This window comes from Lissotriton vulgaris, chromosome 3_1 (assembly GCF_964263255.1).
Source record: "Lissotriton vulgaris chromosome 3_1, aLisVul1.2, whole genome shotgun sequence".
Classification (NCBI taxonomy): domain Eukaryota; kingdom Metazoa; phylum Chordata; class Amphibia; order Caudata; family Salamandridae; genus Lissotriton; species Lissotriton vulgaris.
Window position 1 is genome coordinate 1,064,739,775 of NC_141689.1, and position 24,297 is coordinate 1,064,764,071.

Consider the following 24,297-nt stretch of genomic DNA (forward strand, 5'->3'; position numbering starts at 1 on the left):
AGGGCAGAGGAAACCGCTGACCCATCGCCGTGAGCGGTGTCAGAGCTGCACTGTTGCTATGAGAAGCGCCTTTGGCGGCTCCATGATCTTTGACCCTGCATGACTCACCCTGTGACGGTAAGAGGGCCTGAATAGTGAATAGGAGCCTGCCACCATTCAGACTCCAGGTAGTGACCTTTGCAGCTGCTGATTCCACGGACAGGACCAGTGCTCTGAGGCACTTGCCTCCAGTGCGTCTTCCTCTCGGAGAAGGGGGTGGAAGCAGATGTGAAATTGGTGGTAATCTACGAATGTCACCTCATTCCTAATTGCAAAACATTCATACATACCGGTGTGATTTTCTGCCCCTTCCAAATAGTGACTCGCAAACCCTATTCTGCAAGTCAGTAATAAGTTAGCAACTTGCAAAATAGGATTGGTACAAGGAAAAATGCATTTTACTGGTCGCAAGCATCCCAATGGGCCATTTGTGACTAGTAAAATGCGTCGTACATTTGACCCCTAATGTACAAAGCCATTTTGTGGCTGCATGGTCTGTAATTCACAAAATCACAGAGAGTGCCACAGCAAAATGCTTATTGCTACATACTAAACCAATTTTGCTGGTCATAAAAGCATTCCCAAATCACATTCTCTGCTTATTGTGATTTGGAACGGTATTCTAATTGCGAGTTGCAAAACCTGACGTGATACATGTGGCCCTAGGCCCTTAGGCAATAATGCATCAAGCTAAAATCCACTTGCAAAGGGGCAGATTCTCAGAATCTGTCCCTTTGCGACCAGTATTATTGCATTTGGGATGCATCATCCCAAATGCAAAAATCGCAATGTAGGAAATCGCAAAATTGAGATCACTTGCATTTAAGGAATCTCAAATTGAGATTCCTTAAATGCAATGCATTAAAGTAAGAAAAATAGCGATTTCACTAATAGGGGTCGCAAATTACAATGAAGTTGAACTTCATGGTAATTTGTAAAAACTTTGAAAAATGCACTAAAGTGCATTTTTCAAAGTTCCATTTTACACACACACATGCCCTTAGGGCATGTGTGTGTGAAAGATGTACCCATATGCAGATTTCAGGAGTGCAATAGGGTGTCCTTTTGACACCCTGGCACCCTTGAAATTGCAATCTCAATTTGCGATTCTCTAATTGAGAATCACAAATTGAGATTGTCTTCCCATTCATTCCTACGGGCCTCTAGGCTCATTGGAATGAATGGGGAGGTATTCCTTAATTGCGACTCGCAATTTGCGAGTCGCAATTAAGCAATTTTAAGAAATCTCTATTTTTTAAGTGAGTTCTTCTTGCATAGCATTTTGCTATTTCTTATTAGCGAATCGTTATTTTTTGCTAATACGGAATCGCAAAATGGATGCTTGATGCATCTGGGGGTTAATGCCTTGATTCTGAATTCCCAGAATTAATAAACTATGACTCTCCATGAAAAGTTTTGAAGTACAGATTTGTTATGGGCGATCACTCACGTTTACTATTAATTTTATTTCTTCAATATTTAGTGGGTACGAGGAGTATAGGCTCAGGGGTTACCTTTGCACAGTTATAAGATTGTCCGCCAACTCGACATTTAAGCAATTAAGATAATTTTTCAGAAAGCCTGGGCTATTGTAAACTGTGCGCGATTAGTAACAATTTAATTATGAAATTTAATTACTACTGCATGCCAAAAGTCTGGTATTTGCCCTTCTAACTCTCACAATCTCCCCTGTAGCAGGCACCTCTTATATGTCAGCTCATGTTCCTGAAGCCAGCTATCAATCACAGTAAAACATTTACGGTAGGAGAGGGGAGAGGGGAGAGACCCGTACCCATGATGTGCAGGGAACTTCAGGAACATGACGGGGAAAAGAAGATGCATGTAATACATTTACATTTGTAGGGCTACACACGGTACAAGTCGGGCACAAAATGCACATTGCTCTGATCTTTATTCGAGAAGCTATATCGTGAACAAAGCCACAGAAGGTAATAAATGACAAATAAATAAATAAATGGTGTCATCAGCTAAAGTGTGTATGGAAGTGTTTTTTTTTATAAATGTTTAATGTCTTATTTCTCTGTGAAAATCTAATAAAAATATATTTTTTTAAAACTTGCAAATGTAATGAATATGAGTGAGGCCCAATGTACGAACTGTATCACTGACGTAACACAAACTTATGCCCCCCCCCATGCAGAATGTACTGTGGGGCCGCTGAGACTTCCATATCCCACAGATATTCAGTGACTTTGACCTCAATTAGTGCTTTCTGAAGGGTGGCGTGGACCTGCACCACAAGTGCTTGTGTGGCACCCCTGAATGGTTTTAGACTCACAAAGATTGCAATTTTGTGATAAACATTCTTTGCTATTGCAAAGATAAACAGTCTTTGCTAGTGCAAAAACCTAATTGGCAATGTACAAAAGTGACATTTTTAGTTTCAAATGAATTGTGACTACAAATGAAAATGAATGGGGCATCCTTTCTTCCTTGCAACTTGGAAAGATATCTATTAATGTTTTGCGCTACTGTGGTGACAAACCATATTGATGGGATACCGACACCTAAAAGTGGGTGGGATCTATTTGTACTGTGGCAGTTTTTCATGCTGGACTGCTTCCACAATGTGAATGTGGGATTCGGGAGGATCACATTGAGGATCCAGGAGATGGCTGTAAGAGCCTCCTGATAAATTTTCCCATCCTGGTCATATTTTCAAGTCTATCCTTTCCCTAAAATGAACATTGGCTGCAGTGTTTGCATTCTGTGAGTAGAAGTGCAGTGATGGTCTGCTGTCTCAAGTAGACCTCCATAACTGCATCACTGCCGTTCAATAAGATGCGCTGAGGGAATCCGGCCTCATTTAATAAATGTATGATGCGTAAAGATTTGATAACTTAAAGAAAATATTTACCATGGTGTATTGGAAAGAGAGGGCCAAAAAAGACCCATCATATACAGGGCGAGGGCTTGGCCGAAGCAAAATTTTTCATTTCTTGCTATACTATTCGCTAGTTGTGGTCATTGGGGGCCACAGCTGAAAGCTGGTAAACAGAACTTTTTAAGAGCCCTAGAAGTCCTCCTAAGATTCTCTGCTAAAATAAGAGATAAGCTAATCAGAAAATTATTAACTTTATACAAAAGTAAATGTATCCCCACTGTTAGTTATGTGGCACCACTTTGGGGCTTGGCAAATTGAACCCTCGAACAGATCCAAGAGAATCTCTTCTTAGATAGACTGTTGGCAGTCCCAAAGTCAACCTCCTCTTATATGGTGCACAAGGAATTATTGGGATATCCTTTTCTGGAGGACGCTATTTAACCCCTTGCATGCGTTGGACGGGCCGCGGTGCGCGTGTGCGTCGGATGGCCGGGGGCCGTCCGATCTGCGCACGCGTGGAATTTTGAGGCACCGATGCAAAATTCCGTCCGCGCCCAAGGGGTTAACCAAGTTGTGTTTTATTTTGGCACAGTTTATGGGGTATAACTGGCATGAAGTTCATCACTGATCTGATCATAGATTACTTAACACTTGAGTATACAGAGAGAATGACATTGTTCGCCTACATTTAAAGCCTCCTAAAAAAGGTGTACAAAAACATTATTACTGAGGATCCTGCCAGTATATTGTTACAGCAAGAAGAAACTAAAAGTCATTCTAATGGGGAAGAAAGAAGCAGACAGGGACAAACATGAGATCAATAAGTCCTCAGTACGTAGCTATTGCTTAGGCCCTATAAAAGAAGGAACTCAAAATTGCCTATTAACTGTGAGAAATATGCAACATAGATGTTATCTTACAAGATTATGATTAGTCACTTTGCACTTTAAGGTTGCTTTTCCTTAAATGGGGATATTGTCAAAGATGCTTCCTAAATGTCCATGTGATGGTAAATCTAATCAATCTGCTATGCACTTTATTCTGTTTTGTAAATCTTATAAGGACTGGGTAGGCTACATTTGGTTCACTTGTGTCTTAACATCTACATTATTTTTTTGTGGCATCACTGTTCATCTCCAGGGAAGTAGAGAGTATTTTTTATTTTTATTTCTGGAGCAGTATTATTGCAAGACCTTATTTGGGGTATATACCTAAGTGTCCTGTCTAGACTAAATACTATTTTTGACTCATGGCAGCCTTAAATCCTTGATTTGGCACTACAGCAGAAAATGTGGGTGGGTGTGTTGTGGCGTTCTGTGAGGCATATAGAATGTTTAATATCCCAAGTTTCTAAAACACACAATAGTATAGCAGAGTCCTGAATTAGCTCTAAATCCTATCCATGCCTTTTTATTTTGTTTTTCTCAATGCATTAGACACCCCTATGCACCACATCACTCCAGGGTGGTTCAACACTGTGGCTAGCAGCGACGGCTCGTGGAGGGAGTTACGGTGGGGCAGGAGGGCGGGGAGGGGGAGGGGCAGGGTGGAGGTTGCTAAAAACCGGCATATGGATAATTGCAGGTAAGTAAACAATTTAATTAATAAAACGAATTTCGTAGCTCGCACTGCATTGCATTTTGCGATGCAAGGCGCGCTACGAAATTCGTTTGATTAATTAAATTGTTTACTTACCTGCAATTATCCATATGCCGGTTTTTAGCAACCTCCACCCTCCCCCTCCCCCTCCCCGCCCTCCTGACCCACCGTAACTCCCTCCACGAGCCGTCGCTGGTGGCTAGAGTCTTTCTGGTTGGGAGTATACATCAAAAACCATACTCCTCCGTCAAGTCTGGTGGACTTCCAGATTTCTGCTTCCTTCTGGCTCCCCTGGGGGAATTGTTTGTGGTAGTGAAGGCTTAAAGTAGTCACACAGACATTTCTTTTGTGGGGGACAGGAGGGTCCTCTTCGCTCCTGTGGATTATAGGAAAACCACGTAGGTACTTATTAATACTGCGGTGGCATTGCGCGACATGGGCCCTTAATGTATTACTTTTTGTGTGATTGTTGCATTGTTTTATTTCTTTCATTATGTCTTTTAGATTTTATATGTTTACTAGCTTACCCGTCGCCCGTTGCTGTGATCTCAGAAGAAAGGAAATTTAAGGAAACTTGTTATGATAGCATTGAATTTACATTGTGTCATTTTTATTGAAGCTTATTCATTTTAATATGGAAAACATTTTAAAGTGTTGTTTTAATTCTGTTCATTTATTCGAGTGCTTGAGGATACATGGTATTTTTTGTATTTCCGTCTGGTGCGTACAGGAATAAATCAGAAGGTTTTCCGACACGTGAGCTGGCCACATACAGTTGTCCATGTGAGAAGCACTGATTCTCCAAATCTAGTCCACACACTTGCAGCGATTGTCCTTGTGCTTTGTTGATGGTCATTGCAAAAGCGAGTCGCACTGTAAACTGTAAACGTTAAGTATTGGAAAGATTATGAGGGCCCTGGGGGGCCCTGGGGGGCCGGGGGGCCGATATTTAACAATTTTTTTTGCCAGAAACCTTCGCCGGAGTGTACTCAACAACTTTCCAAAGTTTCATGGCGATCGGATGAATGGTGCAGTAATGCATAAAGGACAAACAGACATACTTTCGTTTTTATATATATAGATGATATTTACATGTAATGCATTAATTGGTAATTAATTATGTATAATTTTGTATATATAATTTTTTTAATGGTAAACATATGTGAAGTTTTGTTTGAGCAATGATGTTTGTTACATAATTATTGTAGTTTTTTATGTATTAACTGAAATGACATACATAAGAAATTATTTCATAATTTTTTATTATTAGCTAGGGAAGTTGATATTAATATATGAATGTTATATTTTACTTTTTTAATTTATATAATTAAATAGTTATAATTTTTGTAAAAAAAATATATATTTATTTTTGTCTAACGTATTTTAATAAGGTTTCATATGAAGGGCTTTATTACGATGTTGGGCGGACGACACAGTTGTGGAATAAGCACGGACCGACCTCTGGCCGGCGGTCCCGACCACAGCATTACAATGCGACCGCACATGTTGCCACTGCTGCATGAATTTGTTGCCAGTGCTTTTCTTTGTATAATGGACACTTGCAATGCTCCTTCGCATTCTGTATCTATGTTGTATTAGTGAAACTTGACAACTCTTTACACTTCCGAAGGCCAAAACGTTGTCAATGTTAGTGCTTTTTGTTTGATAAAGTGCTATAAAGCAGGGCCACCAGAATTATGAGATTCTGTGGCTGTAGCGTATTTCACTTGATTATGGATTTGACAAATTTGTCACATAATCCATCATCTGCTGCGAATTTTGCACATTTTACCCCAAAAAAATTCTAGCTCAAACAGATGAAAAGAAACTAAAAACACAACAAGTGTTGCTATGCAGTGGAATGCCCTTGGCGAAGGTTGGCTGGTCAGCTTTCTTGCCGATTAATGTATTTTGTTGTTAAACTGGTACTAACGAGCTGTAAACTGTGCCAAGACAGTGTTAAAGTATAACAAATTTAAAATAATGAAGTAAGGAAGTAATACTACCACAAAATGCCTCACATTTCGCTGAGTAGTTTGCGTTTTCTCGCAAGATAACTTAGTCAGCCTTGGGGCACAATCCGCCCTATTCATCAAAGAAAATAGCGCTCGCAAAGGGCCAGATTCTGAGAATCTGGCCCTTTGCGAGAGCGATTTTTGCATTTGGGATTCAGCATCCCAAATGTAAAAACTGCTAATTGCGATCTCGCAATTTTGCGAGGAATTACATTTAAGGAATCTCTATTTGAGATTCCTTAAATGCAATTCATCATCCAATTTAATTTTGCGAATTCGCAATTTCTAGCCGCAATTTACCGCAAGGTCAGACCTCGTGGTAAATTGCGAAAACTCAGAAAAATGCATTTAAATGCATTTTTCTGAGTTGCATGTTACACACACACATGTCCTTTGGACATGTGTGTGTGCAACACCTGTGTAATATTTCATTTGAGGGGTGCTACAGGGTGTCCTTTGGACACCCCTGGCACCCTTCTAATCGCTATCTTATTTGCGATTAGCAAATTGCTAATCGCAAATAAGGAATACTCCCCATTCATTCCTATGGGCCTTTTGGCCCATAGGAATGAATGGCGAGTTATTCCTTATTTGCGATTAGCAATTTGCTAATCGCAAATAAGGAATATGTAGGAATCGCATATCTTCATGCAATTTCTACATGAATCCCGTTTTGCGAGTCCTTAATAGCGATTCGCTATGAATCGCTATTAGGGCCTCGCAAAACGGGAGAATGATGAATCAGGCTGAATGTTATTTTCCCCAGCTGCATAATGCCAGGAGCTTTTTGCCACAAACTAGGAATAAAGTCAAAGCAGAAAGAAAATATAAAAAAACAATATTAACATATATATCCTGAATCTATGTGCATTTTTTCGTACTTTTCTTGCAATGGGTAAATCATTCACACTGTTTCATTCATATATATGTTCTCATCTCCTAATTACTGTGTGACATGAGCTTGCAGTCTCGACATAATGGGGATGCCTAAGGTTCCCCTTCCGTTTACATGTGCACCGTAATAGATGCCATCCCTGGTCACTTTACCCTTGTCCGCAGGCACTTAAAGTAGCCCAAGGGATTGCCGCTATAGATGAAAGTTGCACAGTGAGGCTCTGATTGCAAGCCTGCAGGCCAGTGTGTTTTTTTCCATTAGGAATAAGAACAGATTATGCTTTTCTGCTTGTGAATGGGCTTTGGGTTGACCAAGGGCTATCTAGGGGGAGCCTGGCCCACCTAGCCTACACTCTAGAACTGTGCCATAGGTAGTACACATTAAGGCGAACTGGAACATACTGGCTCTGCAAACTACAGATGGTTGACTATTTGTTCTGATCCACCATTACATGATTTTGAGCCTAATGACGGAAGTACTGTTACCACTGACGTGAGTTGGAGATGGTTGGAGGATGTGCCAACTTAAGGGTATAAGTAGGAAAGAAATTGTGTTTGTGTTTTCCCCCATATTTTAACCTCAATGAAGCAACAGTATTCTCTGATAGAAAGAGAAATCCTTGCATGTATGTAAGGTTAAAGTATCTCAGCCTATCTGTGTGGGGGACACCTTTTATATTGCTGAATGATCATAAACTTTGTTTTAACCATGCAGTGAAATATATAATGCCCCCCCATGTATTGCTTGATTGTCAATGACATTACAGTATTACAATTCTGAAATAAGTATAGTATGTTTCAGGGGTAAGGAACAGCATGGCTGTTTTTTTAAAGTAGATGCCTTTACCAATGAAAGAGGTTCCAGGGAATGAGTGGGGTGATTGCTGTGTTGCTTGGAAGGGTGATAAGGACTTAGGAGTGATTGGTAGTGAGGAAAGGGTATTAGAATGTAACACTGATGTTAAGTTGTGTGAGGTGGAAGGATATATAAGTAATGGATGGCCTGTAAAAACATACAGGAAGATAATGGAAATGTAATACATGCCATTGTGTTACTTGATTACAGTTTATTGTATTCATGTTCGATGAATTAAAATCCTTAGATGTATGGAACCGTGCGGTGCAATTAGACATAGATATACCGACCAGTGATTATTGACAAAAGCTTGTAAGAAGATATAAAGTACAATCAGTAATATTTCTAAGAATACCAACACCCCCCATAAACAAAGTTTAAAATTATTTTGGAATAAAAAGATAAAAAATAGTTTAAAGAGTTTTAACAGTGTGTTGTAACTTGTAACGTTCCTTTCGCCCACCTTCCCGTGTTCCCCCCACCTCTACCCAGACATTGGTATAGTCCGCCTGACAGCCCTGCGCTCGCTATGGAATGTTGACATAGCAGCTGGGTTCCTTGTTGACAAGCTGACGGCACCTTAAGCGTTTACTTATTAAATAAAGATTCTAAATACCCACAACGGTGTTCCTCATTACTACAATTCATGGCGACGAGGTGAGGAGACTGTGCCAGGGACAGTGGATGCCGTTCCCCTGGAGTGAAATAATTGCCTGTCAACGGAAAATTAACGGAGTACGTGGTGATCAGCAGAAGAAGAAGTGAGTTACTGCTGTGGACGGACACGTGTGAAAAGGAACACAAGTAAGGAAATATCGTGACTGAGTGCTAATCGGACCCGAGCCAGGCGCTAGCGAGTCTATGTGAGAGGCTAGAAGGAAGCATAGTCCTGTGTGGATGGCAATTCACTTGTGTGCCAGGTCGGGCACAGAGAGCACTGTTTGACTCGTGTGGAAGTGTATTCATGAGGGGAGCTGCACTCAAGCTCCAGGGTTCAGTGCGCAAGGAGGCTCGTTCGTGTGTCAGGTCGGGCACAGGGGGCGTCCTGTTGGAAAGTGACGTCGGGGGAGCAGTGAAAACGAACTGTGTAGCGTATTGCGGCTATATTTAGAATCGTCAAAGGGGCAGTTTGCGGACTCGTTGACAGACTTTGTACACGCGCAGCGCCCCTGATCTCCCACAGAGCACAGAGCCTTTGTCTGCGTTCGTTTGGGAGAAACGTCACTCCGATAAAAGCTTTGGAGCGAGGCAAGCGCGCTTACCGGCAGGTTTCCACACGGAGGGATCGCGGATCATCTGACGTACCTTTCTCTTAATCTCAGCGGAAATGGCATTCCAGTAGAATACTAAGTTGAACTTTAAACAGGGTGAAAGAAATTTGAAGCCAGCAGCACGTATTTACCAGAGCAGCTCATCCTTTCTTCAGGCAGCTCCGTCCTGACAGGAACTTCTTCAAAGAAATACCTCTCCACAGGAAGTTCCTGCCAGCTAGGGGAGGGGGCTCGCGTTTCAATTGGATGCACAGACTACAATCTGTGGCTGAAGAAAGGGGACTAACAAAACAACAGGGTTATTGCTGAATTCACATGTAATGTAGGAAATTGTGCTTTTGTTGGGGGAAAATGTGGTTGTGCTAGTTGGTACACTGAGGAAGCTTTATTCTTAGTACTCACCCTCAGTTGCAGCATCTCACCCTTTTCATTTTGTGTGTGAAAAGGTCGATCAGGAACTTTAAGGTAATTTTATGGCAATGGCAGGCGCAGGAATGAGTCAGCCTCCACCTTTCCTCAATGAGTTAGGAGAACCCGTCATTCCCTGGAGAAGGTGGGAAGGTGTATTCAAATCATATCTAATATCCATAGGAGGTAGCAATTATACAAATATACGAAAACAACATATACAACTCCACAATTTAGGCACACATGTGAGGAAAATCTATGAAGATATAACAGGGAGGTTGGTGGAGGATGATCAAGAGGAAGTGGTGGAGGGTATCAATGTCTATGAAAGCACATTAAGGGAGTTGGAGTCTCACTTCAAGGAGAAAATAAATGTGGTGATGGAAAGGCATAAGTTTTTTAAGAGGGTGCAGAAGAGGGAGGAGAAAGTGAGTGCTTATATAGCAGTGTTGAGAGGTTTATCAGCCACATGTGAATTTGGGCAACTCACAGACTCTTTGATTAGAGACCAACTCGTGAGATGCACCAACGATACCAAAACTCAAGAGGAATTACTTACCAAGAAGCCCAACCTCGAGGAAACCATAAATATAGCTAAGGGCCTAGAACACACCGCGCGATGTATGAGAGAAATGAAATCACAGGAGGGGACAAACAAGGAGAGGGCAGAAAACAAGTCTTGCACAGAGGGAGAAACTGTTTGTAAAGTAGGGGACAAGAGTAAAGAGATGAATCGCAGTAAGACCAGTACTATGGTGTGTTTTAAATGTGGTAGTCCCAATCATTTGGCCAATAACTGGAAGTGCCCAGCAAGAAATGTGCAATGTAGAAAGTGTAACAGGTGGGGGCACTATTCCAAGGTATGTAAAACTCCCAGTAAAGCAGTGCATGTTATAGAGGAGTCCCCCCAGGATGAGGAGGGGGAAAAATCTTATATTTTCCAAGTGGGGGAGGAGGATGAAAATAATGATGACATTTATCCAAAATGTGATGTTTTACTTGATGGTGTGAAGTTTAGTATGTATGCTGATTCATGTTCCCCTTACACTTTGGTAGATAAAAATGTGTTTGAGGATAAATTTGCAAACCATCCTGTCAAAATGATGCAAGCTGACATCAGTCCTAAGGGGTACAACAAAGGAAAAATCCCGCTAGAGGGCATGGTGACAATGAGAATCTCATTTAAAGATAGACACACTGTGGGGAAAGTGTATGTGTCCACTAGTGGCTCGACTCTATTGGGCTGGAAACACCAGAAGGAGTTGGGTATGAAACTGGATCCGAACAACAAAGAGCAGGTGTTATTAATTGACCCGGTAGGCATAGCAGGGGACCTCACCGAGGAGTTCAAGGAGGTATTCAGTGACAGGTTGGGAGTATTTAAGAACTATATGCACAAGATCATTCTAAAGGAGGGGGCAGTACCCGTAGTGCACAAGACCAGATCCATACCATTGCGCATGAGAGAGCCCCTCCAGCAGGAACTTCAGAGGTTGGTTAGTCAGGGAGTTATCACAGAAATTGAGAGTTCAGCCTGGTTGGCCCCGATTGTGATCACGGCAAAAGATGGAGGGAACAGCATAAGACTCTGTGTGGACCTGAGGGATCTAAATGCGAATATTCTGGTGGACAGGTTTCCTCTTCCCAGGATAGGTGAAATGTTAAGCACGATCCGGGGTGCCAGGTATTTTAGTGTGTTGGACCTGTCCTCTGCCTATTACCAAATCAAGCTTCATCCGGATTCACAAATACTAACGGCATTCACCACCCCTTTTGGCAATTTCAAGTTTCAGTGAATGCCATTTGGTTTGGCGTCAGCAGCTGCGGCCTTCCAAAGAGTCATGCAACATGTGTTAAAAGAATGCAGGAACACAATCTGCTTCCAAGACGACATTCTGATCTTCGGTGGTTGCGAGGGAGAACACAATGAGATGGCAAAGAAGGTGTTGGAGAAGTTGAAAGAGGTAGGATTCACCACCAAACCATCCAAATGCAAGCTAGGAGTATGCTCGGAGGACTACCTAGGACACACCTTATCTGAAGAAGGTATCAAGCCTAAGCACGACTTGGTCAGAGCAGTGAGAGAGGCCCCCACTCCCAATAACAAAGAGGACATACTATCGTTCTTAGGGCTTGCTGAATACATGGCTAAGTTCATCAAGGATTTTGCAATGGTGTCACAACCGCTAAGAGATTTAATCAGGAAAGACAGTGTCTTTGCTTGGGGAAAAGAACAAGAGATGTCCATGAAGTGCATAAAGAAGGCAATCATTGAAGCCCCGTTTATCGGGAAGTTTGACCCGAATGGTGCAACCATCATCTCGACTGATGCCTGCAACAGAGGAATCGGGGCGACGTTGGCGCAAAGAGAGGGGAGCAAGGTCAAAGTCGTGGCTTTTGCATCAAGAACCCTCACTTCATCAGAGAAAAACTATTCGACCATAGAGAAAGAGGCTCTAGCGGTCTATTGGGCCATCTGTCACTACAAGTTTTTCATCTGGGGAATTCCATTTGAAGTACAGACCGACCATAAACCACTGGCCTCGCTTTTCACAAAGAAGGACATGGAAAGCATGACGCCCCGCATAGCTAAATGGGCTGTGGGACTGCAAGCCTACAATTTCAGAGTATCCTACATTCCAGGGCAACAAAATAAGGTTGCAGATTTTCTATCGAGAGCACCAGCTGGAGGAGAGGAGGACGGAGAGTTGATGGGTGGCTCAATTCTGGAGTTGCGTTTTGCTGCGGTGGAAAAGAATGCATGGGTAACCCAGATGGAACAAGATGAAGTACTGAAGAAGGTGAAGAGACATATACTCACGGGATGGCCAAGAAGTGCAAGGACATGGAGACAGAGATCCAACCGTACTGGAACGTGAGGGAAGATCTATCAGTAGAAGGAGATTTCATACTCAAGTCCAGGAAACTAGTCCCGCCAGAAGCTTTAAGAAGCCAAATAGTGGAACTAGCGCACGAAGGACACTTAGGCCGTAGTTTGAGCAAAGCTAGACTACGTACAGACTACTGGTTTCCAACAATGGACAGTGAGATGGAGGACAAGGTGCGCGACTGCTACGCGTGCAGTTTGAGTGACAAGTCTAAAATCACGAGGCGAGCACCTTTGTCACCAGTGGAAGTTCCCGAGGTTCCGTGGGACAAGTTAGGCTTTGACATAGCCGGACCCATCCATGGCAAAGGGCCCCAAGACTGGTACCTACTGGTCCTGGTGGATTACTATTCAAGCTGGATAACCTGCAAGATTGTCCACAACGTGAACACAAAGGCGATCATTGAGTTCCTGAAAGAGGTGTTCTCGAGAGAAGGAATGCCTTTAACACTGGTGACAGACAATGGGGTGCAGCTGATCTCAGAAGAGATGAAGGAATTTCTTAAGGACTGTTCCATAGTCCATATCCGCACACCACTGTATTGCCCCAAAGCCAATGGCAAGGTGGAGAGAGTAAACCGCATGTTGAAAGAGTGCATACAGTTGGCCAATCAAGCTGGGGAGAACATCGAGGAAGCCATAAGAGACATGCTGTGGGCATACCACACCACGCCAAAGTCTACTACAGGATGCACGCCTTCGAGTTACTGAGGGGGAGGAAAGCTGGCACTAAGCTGACCCCCAGTTGGATGGGAAGAAAACAAATAGAGGAGACCGACCCTAAAGAGATCAAGAGGAGGATTGAAGCCAATCAACAGAAATACAAGGAATGGTACGACAAGAAGTGGGGAGTTAAGGAGAGAGGATTCCAGCGAGGACAAAAAGTCTACGTAAGGAAACCGGAGGGACTGAGAAAAGGGGGTGACAAGTTTTATGCCCCCAATACCATCAAAATGCAAAATAAGAACACAGTGGTCATGGAGGATGGTAGATTATGGAGCCATGATCGGGTGGTTCCCGCAGGTGGGGAAGAACATAGGTCAGACACGAGAAGGATGGAGGGAGGAGACATCAGTGGAGGGATCAGACAAGACAGGAAGAGTGATAGACCTAGGATCTCCCCTCATTGGCACAAACAATACCTAATGAGATAGTATTCTGCTGGAGAGCTCAAAGAGTCACGGAGGGTCTTCTGCGAAAGACCAGGGGTCAGGACTATGGGGTGGTAGCCTTCTGCTCCTACCCCACACTGGAGGGTTGTTATTTCTTCCTCCTCTCTTTCCCTCCTCGTTTCTCCTATTTTCCCTTAGGGAGGATGATGTGTTGTAACTTGTAACGTTCCTTTCGCCCACCTTCCCGTGTTCCCCCCACCTCTACCCAGACATTGGTATAGTCCGCCTGACAGCCCGGCGCTCGCTATGGAATGTTGACATAGCAGCTGGGTTCCTTGTTGACAAGCTGACGGCACCTTAAGCATTTACTTATTAAATAAAGATTCTAAATACCCCCAACGGTGTTCCTCATTACTACACAGTGTTGTGCTGTAGAGGTAGCGTTCAGGTTGTGGGTATAGGAAAGAAAGTGTAAAGTGCGGGCTCGTTGGCCCTTGTGCGGTTTTGGAACTCAAGGTGTTTATCAAATGGGAGCATCGGGGGGGGGGGTGGGGAGGGGGGAGGGTTAGCCTGGGCTGGATTAATGTTCTGTCCCCACTGGGTAAGGGCCACAGAAATGGTGCAGGGAGAAGATACGAAACAGTCATCTTGTGGTGCACCAGACCGCAGGGACTAAGGGGGCTTTTCCTGTGGCCCTTGCAGTAGTCAGTGGGGGTTGACTGCAACCCCCCGGGGAATGGATAGAGAGCCTATAGCACACTGCAACAAAGCCAGTGTCACCCTTTGGGGTCCTTTAAGAGTGTGAGTTGGATGGAATCTGTGAATTTCCCTAGTCTAGCAAGAGTTCTTGGAATGTTGCCAGAAAGGCACAGAACCAAGGCCTCTCTGCACCATCTAAATCCTTTGGCCTTGAACAGAGGAAGAAGCAGGAGGTGTCGATCATCAGCAAGTTTAGGGCAGCACAGTAGATGGAGCCAAGATTCTCTGTGGTAATTACATAACCAGCACGTGGTTGTCTCTGTGCGCCGTGCCCAGAAAGGGTTCAATTTAAAAATTGGCAAGGAGGCTAGCATCTAGAATATTTTCCTATGTGCCTGGGCCAAGAGTGCATGTTGAAAGCAGAGCAGGGCTGTGCCTTCCCTGGGTTGTAAGATGCGTCCTATGACTCGGTGGTAGAGCTGGACCATAGTTTTTCAATGTCCCACTCGAAAGAGGTTTGCATTACCTGCCTTTTCACAGGTTTTTTTTCAGGCTGAGTATGATATTTCTTGGGTGTGCAAGATGGCAGCCACAATGTTCAGACTGCTGATTGCCTTTGTTAACCAGGTTTGCCACAGAGTGTCCTCTCCTTCAAAGATTGATTTAAGATGACATTTGAGGGAGAGCTCTCGAGCCTGCAGGACTCACTCTAATGTAGTATTTTATTAAGCCCCCCTGACACTCAAGGTCTGGGCTCCGGACACCCAGATCCAGTTTCAGCCTTGTTCTTCTGGCCTGCCGGGGAGCAAGCAGGGTTTTCTTATTTGCGGTGATCTGGGAATTCTTAAGACGCGTGTCAAAGGCACCAGGGATGGATAAGTAGCCATTGTTAAGAACCAGGACCAGTTTCGCTCTCAAGACTTTCAGCATTGGATCAGCAGCTGGCCACACCGTTCCCTTTGATCTGGGACGAATTGCAGAAGAAGTTTATGCACTTCCAAAGACATGCGTGGTTCTTTTAAAAGGGAGAAAATCACAAGGCTTTCTGCTTTTTTTTTGTATTGCCATACTTTCCACTTGTGAGCTGGTCTGAGAGTGGTGTGTGTTTGGCCAGGTTGTATTGTGTGGTCTCTTCTTCTAGCTGCTAGGGCCCTATGCAGAGTGTGCCTGCTGGCAGTGAGCTCCTTCGTGCGGCAAGTGGTAAGTGGGAGGGTGGAGAAGTACCTTCCCAGGGTGTTCCGCTGCCCATTTCACAGTGCACGTTGAAGGTCTTCAACAAGTTTCTCCCAGTGTCTCAATAATGTTTATTTTGCTGAGCGATTTGGTGGCTGAGTTTCTCCCCCGAATCCAGCCTAGAAGTTTACCTCCAAGAATCGCTGACCATTTGATTCTGTGAAGGACCTTATGACCCTCTTCCTCAGATGGTTCCACGAGCGATGATTGTGGTTTAGATCACTGCATGTACTGTGTGTGCTGTGTCCTGATTGGCTGCATGTTCATACCTTCATGTGGCATTTTGAATTTATGGTGTTTTGGCAATGCATGCGCCCTCTGACCATCTGTGCTTTATTGGGGCCAATTTCCCTGCACCATTTTAGGGTTGCTGTGCTTATCTGGGGGATTGACCTGAGTTTCCTCTTTGCATGCTTGTCTGCCGGCTACATGCAACCCGACCTGTGACCTGTCAATCAGTTACTGCGGACCTGGGTTGAAGAGCCTGCCTGATCATGTATTTCTGAGTCGGGGTTGATGAAGAGTTTATGACGGGTGAATTTGATAATAGTGATTCGATTTCATCTGTGCATGCGAGTGTGCCATTACAAGCATTGGCATCTTTTTTATCAACATTAACACCTCTATTTTTCAGGCGTGCTTAATAAAGATAGAAAGACCACCTGATGGGCAGCCAAATATGCTGCGTTTTGTGGCAACGACATGGAACTTGCATTACCCTGCAAGCGGCGTGGATGCAGTAGCTCATGTCTCCTGTAGGCAAAGTACCTTGTCATTGAGAAGGTAGTTGAGGACTGTATTATCCTCCTAGAGTTCCTTGAGGCCTGCCACATACCAGGAGATGATTGTCAACTGTTGGCAGAGGCCTTCTTCCCTGAAATGTTTGCGTCACTCTGGAGCTGGTGTTAGGGATGCCAATGGGATGAACTATGGCCTGCTGAAATGTCTGCAATAGGGGCCAGAAGTGCACAGCCCTTAGATCTCTTGTGCATGTTATTCTGAGAACCTTGGAGATCTAAGGCCAGGTTTCGTGATTTTTGTCATTGTTGGTGCTATATGTGCTATGCTGGACACTGTGCGCCCCTTCCTCTGGGGAGAGGCGTAGAGGAGTTTGATTTTTATTCCCCATCATGCCAGCTGCGGCTCTTCCTTGGGTGCTGCGACTTGATGTTGTTGTTGGTGAAATCCTACCAGAGTTGACTCTCCCTAAGTGCCCCCAAGGAGATTCTGGAACCTGATCCAGGTAAGGTCGTCTGAATGGAGGAGGCCCAGAGATGGAATTTGTTTGAACAAACAGAGTATGTTGTCCCTATTTAGGATGTTGTGTAATCCTTTAATGTAGTATCTGGGGGTTAGCAATGCTTAATGAGCACCTAATTCCTTTTTTGCGGCTTTGGCCTCTACTGTTTCCAGTCTGTGTATTTGAATAGAGCTTGATGGACCGGTGCCCAGTAGTTCTTTCATAAGGTGTTCATTTTGGGCAATGCCCAACGTTGCCAGGGCATTGGGCTGACTATGGAACAGTGAAAGGGAGCTAGGGGGGCCCATGCTGTATGCTCTGTGTAAACTATGGTTGGCTTGTCAGCAGAAGTGGCCTCGGTGCTGGCATCCACGCTCTTCGTTTTATTCAATTGTGAGTGTGTAGGCTCAAGGGCAGAGCTTGCCATACTGGGGGCCAGACCTTCCTGTGTGTTCCTAGGGGAGAGGGGAGTCTTGGAATCATGTCCTATGCCCTGGGTTGTTATTTGATTGTTTGAGCCCAGTTTAAAGGTGAAGATTGGGATAGTGTAGTGGTGCGTGACTTTTTGCTGACAAAGGGGACCAGTTCTGGGTGGTTGACTGCAGCGCAGCTCTTTTTGTTTTTGCGGCTTTTTTGTGCTGTTTTCTTAACTTTTTCTTGGCCCTCCTGGAGAGAGGCGCACTTGATGGTGTGGGGTTAGATTGAGCCTCCTTGTTGTCCTTGTCAATAGGCTGGACGGCAGTACAGGAGCTGGGCGCTGTTAGAGAGGAAGGTGAGTTGTCCCGTGCGGTGAGGGGGGAGGGGCCCAAGTTTGGCCGGGGGCTGTTGGTTAGATTTATGATCGAGCTGAAGATTGTCCCCAATGTGTTTGGTGTCTCCTGGATTTGTTTGCAGTGGGCGAGCAGGCTGCTTGGTACTGGAGTGCCCACTTTACCCCTTACTATGAGAACAAGCTTGTCTAGGATCTTGGGAGGAGTTGCCCATCTGTCAATGGTGGCTGGCTGCACATGAACAGGAGCACGTCTTGGTGTCCAGGCACCTTGAATTTTGTTTTCAATAGAGTCTGTCTTAGTTCTCAAGTTCACTAGGCACTGAGCAATCAACTGGAGGAGATCTATCTGTAGCTCAATTTTTGTGGACTGCCAGATCAGTGCTCTGGCTACGCAGGTTTGTGCAGCACTTATGGTGTTCGAGTACAGGTCCTCCATCCTGTTGGTGTCTTGTGTGTCTGTGAGTGATTCCCTTGTTGTTTCTGGCATTCTAAACAACTTTGGAGTGAGCTCCAGTGTTCTTTTTATTTTAGACTTCAGGTTGTGAAGAAAGGACACAGAGAGGTCTCCACTGTCAAATATGTTGGCGTTTGCGCCACTCGTGAGCAAGATGGATCCAGGTGATACAGGGGGATGGACCGATTTGGGACCTGAGAAGCAGGGGGAGTGTAATGATGGATTTGCACATTGATTACTGGCACATTTGTTAGGGACTTGTGGACTTGCTGCTTTTTCAGGCTTCACTAGTTCCGACTCTTGGGGCTCTGAAGCCTGGGGGTTGAGAGAGGTGTTAAAAGACTGGACTGCTGAGGTTTTATTGTTTAGTGCCCAGGTGCACCATTGAGCCTTGTACATGAATGTGACCTTTGCTTTGTAATTGGCACAGTGAGGTTGTGATGGGCTGAGCTCATGCTTGGCCGACCATGGGAGAAATTCAAGATTCTTCAATATTGACGGCTTTAGATATGTCCGATGGAGCCCCGGGGTTGGCAGGGACTAGAAAGAACCAGGGGGCATATTATCAAGGGCTTTTATCTCCGCTTTTTTGGCTTTAAAAGCCAAGAAAGCGGAGATACATTTATCTCCCTATTACCTAGCTGTCGCTAACACCAGTTAGCGACAGCTAGTAGGAGATAGCGACCATCTTCGGCCCCGCTTTGCATGTCAGTCATATTTATCACTAATGACATGCAAAGTGGGCGTGCCAAGATGTTAGCGACTGGAAACAGTCGCTAACATCGCTATCTCCTATTACCAACTTTTGGAGATATTCGCGCTAAGTGCGAATATCTCCAAAAGCTAACACCTGCCCCTGAGCAGTTCTTAGCCATGGTATCCAATGGTAGGTGGATAACATGGCTAAGAGCATTTTCTCGGTAATGCATGAATATCGCTGACTTTACAGCGATATTCATGCATTTCGGCCGGTTTTTATCACTTAGGAGATAAACCTTGATAATAGCAAGGCTCCTAAGCGATAAAAATCGCCGCAGCTCGGCGATAAAAATATTGCCGCTAAACCAACATAGCGATAATTATCGCTAGTTGTTGGTAATATGCCCCTTAGTGATGAGGCCTGTTTGGAGTGCCTTGGGGGGTGATTTTAGTGCTGGGTGCAGTTGTGCAGTGCTGTGAGTGTTCCTAATGGTGGCTGAGACTGGGGTAACTTTCTCCTCTGTGGCTAAGTCAAACGGGTGGTAGGTTTTCATTTGTGCATAGTGAAGTTTGATCAGAGACTGCCCTGTTTTGTGCTTCACTGGGCTTATTGCTCAAGTGCTGCAGCTGTCAGGGGGGCTTAGGGAGGGGCTGATGAGGACTTGTCCTGTGACACCCCGGGCCGTGTAGTTGGGCTTAAAGTAGACCAAGCAGGTTAGGTGCGAGGCCAAACTAGTCTCATTCAAGGTGAAGCTCCTGCATATCTCCTTGCTTACTGTTGACAATGTTTTTGGTTAGAGCTATCGTTGGCCTTCACCTGACCTGATCTCTAACCCCCATATGCCACCACTGGCTGGTAGACCTCAACGCACAAAAGGGGGAGATTGAGAGATCTAACAGGTGGGAGGTCTGATGCATTGCAGCTTTAGCTGTTGCACCTCACGTTTATATCATGCTATTTTGATGTTTGCTTATGGAAGGAGTGGCTCCCTTACCTTTCTGGTGAGGACTGTGGCTGGGTGCGGCCTATCAGGGGGCCATGTGCTCTTCCTCTCTTCCTCTTCTGCCTGTTGATTGCCCGCACATCCCCGGGCTGCCTTGAGAAGTGCACGGTTTGGTGAGGGGTCTTGGAGAACTCCTGCTCTGATTTCTGCAGATCCTATTGGACCTGCAATCCTGTTGGTCCTTGAGCAAAGAGGCTTGCAGCCTTAAGGTTCAGGGGCGAAGAGAAGAAACTAGAGCTTGGGATGAGTGAGGCTCATGGAAGCCATACCCACCCTGGCTGAGCCACTTCTGCAAGTTCTGGGGCACGCACTCAGCAGAGGCTGACTACAGCCACCGCACTCACCCCTCAAATGGCTCCAGTATGTGCAGGGAGCCGGCAACTGCATGGAGAGCAGTTTGATGTAGCTGCAGCTGAAGGTGGGGGAGCGGGAGCGAAAGAGCCCAAGGCGGGCGGTATAGATACAGCGCACCCACCTCTCCTGCTTCTCCTGCTCCTTGGTGCCCATTGATGTGCTTCGGCATGCCTTTGCCTCAGTCCCTGAGAGCCTGATGGTAGATAAATGTTGAGAAACGTCCCAAGCCCCACAATTTTCTTGGGCTCTCTGGCTCCGCCCCTCTGCTTTGTGTCCTGCTTCCTTCGTCAGTTGCCTGCCAGAGCTGACCTCCTTTGCTTCCTATTTATCTAATTTCATTATCAGTGATAATGGTTGTAGTTTAAATCAGTGTGCATACAAATTATTTGGTGGAGAAACTGTATTATTAACTGGACTAGTTCTGTCTACCATTCCAGCTGGAATGGAGGTGTGAAAAGACTCAACAAAGTGATTAAAGGCCTCATACAGCTAACAAAGAGCAATGGGTTGAATTAGGAGGTTGAGGTCAATAAATTGGTATGGGCATATAAGATCATGGCCAGCAAAGTGACAGATTTTAGTTCTAATTACCATTAAGAAAGGAAGGAATCTCTATACAGTAAAAAAAACTTGGGTTGAATTTGAATCTACAGGTTTGTGGAACGGTCCCTAATAGTATTACGTACGCTCAGTTGGCATGTAAGACTTATGCCAACATGGGGTAAGAAATGTAGATATGAAGGTGGGGCAGTGGATGAGATTCAAAAGAGTGCAGACTGAAGAAGCAAGAGTGTAAGTTGTAAGAGCCCCCATTTGTGCAAGTACTAGAAACTGGTCAGGCCTCACTGTAACTAATACAGCTTCATAGCCAGCCATAGTGGGCTATACCGGCTATTAAAGGCCCACTCCAGCGTTAAAGGCCCAAGTCAAAAGCGAGGGCCTTTAACAACGGAGCAGGATTTAGTAGCCCTTATAGCCCATCTACGGGGGGCTATAAAGCTATTAGAACATTCCACCCCATTAGGGTAGAAGGTTCTAATCAGTAAAACAAAGGCCTCACGGAGCCCAAGTGGGTTAAAAAGAGTTGAAATCCCCTCAGGCTTCATGAGCACTTGTTCACAGCTGTTGCTGTGAATTTCTACAGCTAAGAGTGCACGCAAAGCCATGGCTGCTAGCTTTTGAACATTTACAGCAAGAGCTGTGAAAAGGGGCTGAAGTCAGCCACTGCTTCTCCCAGGCTTGGCGGAATGGCTTTTTGTAGTTCATCCAGGAAACCCAGGCGCTGAGCAGCATTTCCCCTCCCTCATTCCTAAGCTCAAGTGAGTCTGAGTCTGAGCTAAGGAGGACAGAGAGGGAAGGTTCAGGTGTTTTACTTTCCCCTGCACACTTCATGCATTTTTGAGAAGCAGGAAAAAGAGAAAAGCAGAGGCTGACCATTAGAACTTAGAAATTTTGAGAGCAGCGCACCTATATCAGTTCATATAAGAGGCTGCCGCGCTATTGTCTTCAATGGAGTTCTCAACATTCCAATAAGACATGAAGTTTAGGGGTGCCGACTGCAGAGTACCGTCCCCCCATATTTATTGTGCAGGGGGCAGCTATGCAAATCCTCAAATGAAGTGGATGTGTTGTGAACCTCGCACTGCACTTCAGAAAATGCGTGTGGTGTCTCCTATTGTTTACACAAACGGCCTTTCTCCTGACATGCACTCCCATAAATACTTAGTAAATCTAAATAACAGCCACCTTTCCAATTGAGTTGCTGTTCCTCTGATCCAGTAACAGATTGGACACCATCTTTAAAGGTATTTTGTTATGTACCTTAGCTTGCAACTTTCTGTTAATGCCAACGCTCGTATTTTGTTTTCCCCAGCATGTTTTCTCTGATTGTTCTCTTTTAAAAACTCCTTACGTTACGAGAAACATTTGTTTTATACTTCAAGTTCATGACATGATAATTACTGTGTTTACGCGCGCCTGGCAGTATAGGCATGAGACGGGGTATACATTCAGATTTCTTTGTAATAACTGGCTGAAGAACTTTTAAGAGGTAATCATTGGGAAATTAAGGCGTCACTTTAGTCATGCACCTGCCAGACCCATTTTGCGTCCCCTGCACGAACAGGCGAGCGATTGGCAGTTTCGTTGCTGTGTGTTTTCGTGTATCACTGCTGCAGCACGCGGGCGACAGATTCGGCACCAGAGAGCAGCTGTGATGAATTATCGTCGCTGTTTTGCGCCTCACTGCTCGTCAGAAATGCTGTCAGGGACACCCGCCGAGAATGAGGGATTTAGGCCAGTTATGGAAAAAAAATCGCAGATACATGCCCGAACATAATACAGCAACAATAGGTTGCATAACAGCACCAAATTAACCAGAAAATGGAGCATTGACCACACCACTCATGACGCCTTTTCTATACATTTATTTAACCGTACGTCATTATCACTTACCATGGTACATACTGGGCAGCACCGGTGCAAGTTTTCCAAGCTCAAACAACAACTGCAAGGATTGGTGGCAGCAACAGCACTATCACCCCCACCACCGAACAGTAAAGGACACAGACCACAGGGACGTTTTAAGGCGCGTGCAAAGTGGGCAATTGCCCAGGGCCCTCACCTTCTAGAGGGCCCCCTGGCAAAGTGTAGTTTTTTTTTCTCTATACCACTAGACTTTTTCTCTGCCTCTAACATATTGTTCAATATTGTTTGGAGTCACGGGGCTTCAATTATCAGAAATTTCGTAATAAAATGCGAAGGTCCGTATAGTTCTGTATAAGGTCCTCTAAAAGTATGTCTTGCCCGGGGGACCCCACACGACTTAAAATAACCGTAATGGACCGTCCAGGTACAAAACGAGACTCAACAGTGAAAGCACCACTCACCTCCATGGCACAGCACATATATCCACAGCATAATCCACCCAGAGTGAGTGTGTATGTTTTTGCATATGTGTGTGCGTGTGCGTGAGTGAAAGAATATAATGTTATTGCAGGATTATGTTGTGTACCTATGATGGCACGTCAGTTTTGGTAGTGTTAGAGTATGATGGTGGGGCAGTGTGTGCTGGTGTGATTGCGACACTGTGTGATGTGGTGGTATATGCTTGTGTGCTGTAACATTCTTAATTGTGTGATTGTAATGGTGTGTGTTGCTGTTTAAAAGTCATTACGCATGCTTGTATAGTTCACTTGTGTTGTATCTTTAGGGCCTTATTTAAGAGGCCTTGCGTCACTTTTAGGACATTGGTGCTTCACTTTTTGTGACGCACCAGCAGTGTAAAAAATGCGCCATGTTGCATCATATTTACAAAGTGAAGCATCTAGGCAGATGCGTGACTTTGTAAACCCCTGCACCACATTATACCTGCGCCAGGTATAATGTATGCAGAGGGGCGTTCTGATTCAAGAAAGGGTCGTAGAAGTGACGCAGTGAAATCTATGAGATTTCACTGCGCCACTTCTAGGACGCAGATGCGTCAATATCTTACGCCTGCCTAATGGCAGGTGTAAGACTGATGCAGGCTCATTTCACATGGGGCTTGCCCATGTGTAATGACCCACTGCTGAAGTTGCGTCACTTTTGTGACACACTCCAGCAATGGGTCATCTTTGCGCCTACAGATACGTCAGAAATACTGACGTATCTGTAACTCCTTGCGCGATGATGCGTCATACTGTAAATATGATGCATCATTGGTGTCACAGGGAGGGCTCAATGAAAAGTGATGATGCATCGCTGTGTTCTCGCAGCGATGCATCACTTTTCATAAATGAGGCCCTTAGAGCTCACTAAGTCTGGGCGGACTTTCCCCATGGTTCTGTGATATCTTTTTGGCTGGTGCCACTGTGTCTTCATATCAATGAGCAGACAGCATAGGTCAGAAAGGGGCAGATTTATGTTACCTGGCGCA